Raw genomic sequence first — 7,049 nt, forward strand, 5'->3', positions numbered from 1 at the left:
TAGGTGTGAGTTCATCTTTGAATGTTTGGTAAAACTCTGGAGTGTAGCCATCTGGTCCGGGGCTTTTACGTTTTGGGAGGTTTTTGATTGCTGCTCCAATTTCTGAACTTGAAATTGGTCTATTCAGATATTCTGTTACCTCTTGGGCCATTGATTCTTTTACTGTCTTCATGGTTTTGCCTTTTCTGGCATGCCATATAATTGGGATCATATGTATATTGCCTTTTTATATTGACTTCTTTCACTTACTGTCACTATTTTTTTTTTTTTATTTTGGCCATTCTGATAAGTGTGTAGTGATATCTCGTGGTTTTATTTGCAGTTCCAAATGACTAATGACATGGAGATATTTCCATGTGCCTATTTGTCATCTGTGTATCCTCTTTAGTGAAATAGCTCTTCAAATCTTTTGCTCATGCTCTACCTGGATTTTTTTTGTTCTTATATTATTGCGTTTTGAGAGTTCTTTACATGTTCTAGATACCATCCCTTTGTCAGACATGAGTATTTAACAGTTTACTTAGCGATGGGTGATTAGTAGCAAATGTTTTCTGTTTTTCAATTAGGCAAGAACTCCCATCCCATATCCAGTTATGTTTAAAGTGAGAGGAGAAATGGAACCATCTCAGCCTGTCGTGACTCAGTACCTGCTATGATACTGTTAAAAGCACTAGGAGACATTCCTTTGATACTTTTTCCATAGTCTCTGTTCCCTGTAATTACTTAAGATATGTGTCCTCGGGTAATAATTAACTGTTTCCCTAGTGGGTGGAGTTCAAGCATTTTCAGCATCTTTTTAAAGCAGAGACTAGGTCCCTTCAATGGAATGTCTCAGCCTTATAGAATGAAGGGATTTGCCCTGATAACCTGTCTCCACGTTAGCCTTCTATGGTTCTATGCTTACCACAGCAGCAAGCTGTCAAGATATACTTGTGAGGACTGTGATCACAAATTTGTGGTGCTATTGGTTTGTGCCAGTTTTGACTGACAAGGGACAATGTTTATTTCTGGAAACCAGCTAAAGTGGCACTGCTTTGTGGTTATGGCATAATCACAGTTTTCAATTCATGTAGACTAGATTTAGAATTATGAGATTCTTGAAGAATTTTAAATTTGGATGTTTCTAATTATTTTAAATTTTGCACATAGAGATTTTATTAATATATTTAATAGAGTGCTATTTCAAATTTTAAATTTCACATTTTGTATAATTTCATAAGCAAAATCACTCTCTAGTAGTTAAATACTCAGGGAAACATATACACTCTTTCATTCCCTCTTATGGGCCTATTGGTATCTGGGGATATTAATGAGTTAATCCACTTTCTTAAATACCAGGAAGAGATTGAACATTAATATATGGGCTCAAAATGACCTTAACATTCTTGTATTTCTACTGATATCACCACTTGGGGGGGCGAGGAATAGGGCTCCATTCAGATTATTTTTGGTATCACTAATCTTATCACTAATTGTATTTAAACAGGAATGTAGATTACAGGAAAGACAAAAAGTTGTCCTTTGGCATCTAGAATCTTAACATAAAATCTAATTTCACCACTGAAATCAAGTCTGACTGCCAACACCATTAGACCAGAAGCATCTCTAACATTAACTCTAGTGTGAAGATGTATTTTACATTAGTAACAAGGGGCTTGGTGTCTTTGGAGTTACTGATTATAGGAGATTTTCTTCAGAACTCTCAGATGGCTGGGAAAAGCTATTTTGGAAAGATATAATTTATCCCTGGCCATTTAAGTACCCATGAAGTTTTATTTCAAACTAGCCTGGGAGGTAGAAATGACCACTCAAGATGGATAGTGCATGAACTTTTGGGATCTTGGAGATCAGCACTTGCTGCTCAGAAAGGAACTAATGGTTTTTGAGGGAGGAAGCCCTGTACTCGAGCTTAGGCTCCATGTCACCTATTTTACATGTGTTATTTAATCCTCCAAACAGTTTTTTGTGATAGGCAATGTTATTCTTATTTGGCAGAGGAGAAATACTGGGTTTAGAATCAGGTCAATCTGGACTTCAAGCCATGCCCCATCTGCTCTGCCACCATGCAGTCCCCAGGCAAGACGTGCCACCCAAGGAGGAGCTAGCCATGTCTCAGGAGGGGGTGAGGGCACAACTTGTCTGCCCTTTAAGTACAACCTATACAGAGATTACATGGAAATCTTTAAGGTGGTAAATTATCAGGCAGAGTCAAACCTGAACAAACCCCAGAACAAACAGAAAGGAAATTATGCTGGTAAGTGTGGGAACGGAGGTAAAAATCTGACTTGCAATTTGACTAAGAGTACAAAGCCATTCCTCAAGCTGAGCAGTCTGCTGTATAAAGGGACTTACTTGTCCTTACAATCCAAGGACTCGTCCTTGGACCCAAGGCCTTTCCTCACCTCTACTTTTAACTACTTTTGACCTCACTAAGACTTAAGTAAGGCCACGTTCCAGCTTCTAAAATTCAGTAAGCTGTCTTGTCCCAGAGTTGACGGCCATGGCAAAGGGGTATCTCGAGGTCCTCTTCCTGCTACTGTCGCACTCACACATGTGTATGTACATGGACAGATCTCCTAGGGGCTTAGGAAAGGTCATGGCCAGGAGAAGGAAAAACAGGCAGAAGGTACAATATTTTCCTTTTTATTTGTAAAATGATCAGATTTTTATATATTTTCCAACAACTACAATTAGTACATCTAATCTGTAAGGGGAACTTGTCTTAAAGGGTTCTTATTTATATAATACTAATATATCCTTCACATAACTACCTCAAGTGTGTATGGCTGAGAGAATGTGTTGAGTTGGCTATCTGGGTTTTTGAGTTTTCCTTTTCCAAGTATTTTCAAATATTACATGCTTTTTTGGGTTTACTTGTGTTTCTTACTCTAATGGTCATAATGAAAGGATTTAATTTTTTGTTCTTTTCTTTTTTTTTTTTTTTTGGAGACAGAGTCTCACTCTGTTGCCCAGGCTAGAGTGCCGTGGTGTCATCATAGCTCATAGCAACCTCGAACTCCTGGGCTCAAGCGATCCTTCTGCCTTAGCCTCCCGAGTAGCTGGGACTACAGGCATGTGCCACCATGCTCGGTTAATTTTTTAAATATGTATTTTTAGTTGTCCGGCTAATTTCTTTCTAATTTTGGTAGAGACAGGGTCTCACTCTTGCTCAGGCTGGTCTCAAATTCCTGATGTCAAGCGATCCACCCGCCTCAGCCTCCTAGAGTGTTAGGATTACAGGCGTGAGCCACCGCTCCCGGCCTTGTTATTTTCGTATAGTTGTATAACAAACAAAAACAAAAAATCATCCCAGATCCTTAAGAATTTATCTTTTCTGGATGAATAGTTTTAGGTCAAAGGTGTCCCGTTCCTAGCAAATGACTCAGTTGTCATAAACCTTAATGACAGTGATTTGGTACACCCCAAAGCAGCTAGGATTGTGAAACATTTTACTTTAGATGGAATCTTGGAAAACTATCACATGTAATAAGCACGTGGAACTGTCAGGATGGTTCTGATAACACTCCAGCAGATTAGGCAGCCCGGGTACTGTCAGCAACATATGACAAACATTTGCGTAGCTGTAAACCTTAGCCAGGGCAGCGCCCTGCTCACGAGGGAGCTCTTGGTTTCCACAGTTTGGCAGTATTTCGTGAATTAATTATCATTATCTCCTCTGAAAGCTTCTAAGCCAATATCAGAGTAAATATAAAAAGGGAGTTAGTAACAGAAAAGAACAGAATACATTTCTCTCCTTGGAAGCTTTAACAGTCCCAAGAAGCATCCATTTTCTACGCCTAATCTCCCTCCAGTTTGTGTCTTCTTCTGGCTGACGCCGACTCCGTGTCATTCTTTCTTTTGGTTTTGCTTCTTGGATCATTTATAATGACAACACAGTGTAAGAAGGAACAGGGAAGGAAGGGAAAGCTAAAGAATGATGGCCCTGAGTGACAGAATGGGAACGTTTTGTTGAGATAATGCTCTGTGAGCCCCCTGACTAGCGACATTCATAAGCTTTGTGATATGCCAACCTAGAAGCAGCCCACAAAAAAGAAGACATTCCCGTTAAATAAGATCCATTTACACAGATCACTTTCTCCAGGTGTCACACTGGGCTTTTATCTTCCAGCTAACAAGTGATCAAGCCGGGATTTGACTGGGGGGCAGGATGGGGGTGTGGGGGGAAGGACACTCATAACTCAAGAGTGCATGCATTTAACCACTGCTACCTGGAGGAATTCTCAAGAAATGAGAAACAAATCATAGCTGCTTTAAAGACAGTGCAATCCCTACTAGTTAGTCATAGATATCCCAACAGAATCCAGAGAAACGAGAAAAAAAAAATCTAGAACAGCTTCCGGACTCTGGGTTATAAGTGAAGGATGTACAAGTTGACTTAAGGAAATGGGGACTCTATTTGTTTGCAAATCCAAACCTTGGGAAGGCTGGGGCTCAAGCCGGCCCCAGGAATGACAGGAAGCAGACACATGCAGGCCACCAGGCCTTCCTCCTGTGCTCTGCTCTACGGTCATTACCGCGGGTGCTCCCGCCTCGGAAGCGACGGCTCCTTCCTGCCACGCCCATCAGCTGGGCGCTGCTGATAGGCTGGAGTTGTCCCCCGTTCTCTGAAATGCGGCTACATTTTGTAGCAAATTGAAGAGAACTCCTTTCGTCAAAACAGCGCTACCAGTGTTGTGTAGAGATCTTACACAAGAATAATTCTTTTGGTTTTCCCTTTGCATTTCACTGTTTCCCTAGGACTTAGATATGAGTCCATAAGAGCTGCCTAGAGGAAAAATATCAGGCTCACTAATGATGTGCAGAACTCAAAATTCCACCTTGTCTCCAAGAAACCTGGTACTGTTTTTTTGACCAACTGTGGGGTCAGATCATTTACCCCTCGGGGGTGCTCTCTTACTAGACGTCTCAGTGGCCATCACTGGTCATCTCCTGGTCGGCCGATGTCACCGCCCTCTAGCCTCACTATGTCCAGTTCCCCAGATGAAAACTGCCTAAGTGAAGCTGTGACTCCAACTCACATTAGAGCCCCCAAGGGTTCCTTGTGTGATGATACTGCAGTGGAACTTCCGTTTACAATGTCACCAAAACATTATTTTCAGCGTCTACTGCTGAATGTAATTGCACAAGTCATTTCATTCATTCATACGTTCATTCAACCAAGTTTCATTCATACATTCATTCAACAGAGTTCCATTTGTACATTCATTCAACAAATAGTTTCAAATCGAAATGTTTTGGTTCTTAAAATGGCTAGACTTGTCACCTAGATAATTCATTTCCAAGTGGCAGTGAATGAATAGTTCCTTTGTATCTCAACTCAACACACTAGAAGTAGGCTAATTGACTGACTCATTTCATTGGCCTGTATTCGGGTTTAGAGTCTTAAAACATGCCTACGTGCATAACTCAACATGTGCAGGAATGCGATGCTTTCTGAGATTTATGGAGAACATCCAGCACTCTCACCCAGGCTTCCCTTGTCTATACCGTTTTACCAGCAGCCCTTGTCCCTTCTTTCTGACAGCAAACTGAAAGAGAAGGACTCAGAAATCTTTCAGAAAGAAAACAAGTGCATCTATGCAAAACAGGCTATTGCTATCTTTTTAAAAAACTCAATCTAAAAATTCCATTTTTCTCCTTCTGTTCAAATCCAATTGTCCATCTGTTTTGCATTCCCGTGCTTCCCTGCGGCTTACTTTACACCTTTTCCCGCGTTTATTAACACTTGTCATTCAGTCATCTGTCCTCTCAAATCAGCTGCAGCCACAGTCTAATTTACCAGTTAGATGCCTGACTGTTCCTCTGGCTTTCGTGTGGGCTAATTTGAACAATCTGCAGTCCTCTGTTTAGTTTATTTTAATTTTCAGCCTTCTGTGGATGTTATCTCCTAGAGCAGCAGAGGACGTTTTTGTTTTTGAATGCAGTGCAACAGATGCTCTGCTAATTTTCCCGGGGAGAAGGCAGCCAGGAAAACTAAAACCACGACGGTTTTGGGGACTGGGGGAGCTTCTGCCACTGTGGTGCAGCTTTCTCTGACCGCATTTCCATTTTGAATACTGAAACGCGAAGTGAACAAAGGCATGCTCTTTTAAATATGAAATGTTTATATAAAAATGCTCTAGAACCCACTGTAAGATACTAGGTTTTAGGATTCTTCAGATTTTTATTCATTTTTACATAACTAACAGCACCCCTGCCCCGTCCCTGCCTCCCTAAAAGCCTGGGAGTACTCAGTGAAGATTTGTGCAATTGAATTGATAGATTAGCACAATCAAAAGCGTGGTAAAATAAATAAATAAATAAAATAAAAACACATTTTGTTTTTTAGAAAGAAGCTTTAAAGCAGAGACAACATCTCATTTGTTTTATTATAATTATTAGCTAGTTAGGCCTAAATAATATTCAGGGGACATTTTTCACTTGCCTATCAAATATAACTGTGCCATTTTCCCTCTTCTCAGAATGGCAGACCTTCTGTTTGTCATAAAATATTGGGAAATAAGCAAAACACATCAGCCCACATTCTAAATTCTCATGAAATGTGAACTAAAAGACCATAACCTTACAGCAAAAAGAAAACACTTCTCTATAACTCAAAATCTATTTTCTTATATAGCTTATATTATTTATTATTCAAATAGGATTATTATAATTTGATATTTGTGCAGACTTAGCTTGAGTTTCCTAGTTCACAGGCTTTTGCTGTGACCGTGACCTCTGTTTGAGGCATCTGAGCACCTTGAGAGGGCTGCAGGGAGGTGTGATCAGCATTCTGGGCTGTAAAGGTTACTTGCCTGTGAATAATACTGGATATTGATCAGGGACAATAGGGTGGGGAGAAAAGTGGGTGGAATCTGGAGATTCAAGAAAGGGAAAATGGCCCATCCACAAAAAGCTAATTTGAGAAAATGCTGTGAATTTACCACTCATCCATTCGAAAATATTACTGAGCACCTTCTATGTGCCAGTCACCACCATTCTAGGCGCTGGGGATGGAGCAGCGAATAAAGTCCCAGCTTTCTTTGAGC

Source organism: Propithecus coquereli, unplaced genomic scaffold (assembly GCF_000956105.1).
Source record: "Propithecus coquereli isolate 6110/MARCELLA unplaced genomic scaffold, Pcoq_1.0 Scaffold51, whole genome shotgun sequence".
NCBI lineage: Eukaryota > Metazoa > Chordata > Mammalia > Primates > Indriidae > Propithecus > Propithecus coquereli.